Below are 809 nucleotides of genomic sequence, written 5' to 3' on the forward strand. Positions count from 1 at the left end.
TTTTGAGCATTATTATTTTGAACATTCTAAGAACATGACACAACCTCCACCCCGTGAGAGGACTCTAAGGGAAATGGCTGCACCTGATTTTTCCTATGAAAGCTTGTGCATCCAATACCCTGATGAGGATGTCCCATATGTTCTTAAAACTGGACTGATCCATTTGCTTCCAAAGTTTCATGGCTTTGCAGGTGAAGACCCGCACAAACATCTGAAAGAATTCCATATTGTCTGCTCCACCATGAAACCCCTAGATGTCCAGGAGGATCACATATTTCTGAAGGCTTTTCCTTATTCTTTAGAGGGAGTGGCAAAGGACTGGTTATATTACCTTGCTCCAAGGTCCATCATGAGCTGGGATGACCTCAAGAGAGTATTCTTAGAAAAATTTTCCCTGCTTCCAGGACCACGACCATCAGAAAGGATATTTCAGGCATTAGGCAACTTAATGGAGAGAGCCTATATGAATATTGGGAGAGATTTAAGAAAGTATGTGTCAGTTGCCCTCACTACCAGATTTCTGAGCAGCTTCTTCTCCAATATTTTTATGAAGGGCTCAGTAACATGGAGAGAAGTATGATAGATGCTGCCAGTGGTGGAGCCCTTGAAGACACGACCCCTATTGAAGCCAAAAATTTAATTGAGAAGATGGCTTCCAACTCCCAGCAATTTAGTGCCAGAAGTGATGCTATTATCATTAGAGGAGTGCATGAAGTAGCCACGAATTCATCTTCATTCGCTGAGACTAAGAAGCTTGAAGGTAAACTGGATGCCTTGGTTAACCTGGTAACCCAACTGGCCATGAATAA

The 809-nt window shown here is 42.5% G+C and overlaps 1 non-coding gene across 1 annotated transcript; it reads right to left on the reverse strand.

Moving 5' to 3' along the window:
* Positions 1 to 411: 411 nt before the first annotated feature.
* LOC114388762 lies at positions 412 to 518 on the reverse strand. Its single transcript, XR_003661559.1, has one exon. It is a non-coding gene; the product is annotated as a small nucleolar RNA R71 (small nucleolar RNA).
* Positions 519 to 809: the final 291 nt, after the last annotated feature.

The sequence above is a fragment of the Glycine soja genome, chromosome 15, assembly GCF_004193775.1.
Source record: "Glycine soja cultivar W05 chromosome 15, ASM419377v2, whole genome shotgun sequence".
Taxonomy (NCBI): Eukaryota; Viridiplantae; Streptophyta; class Magnoliopsida; order Fabales; family Fabaceae; genus Glycine; species Glycine soja.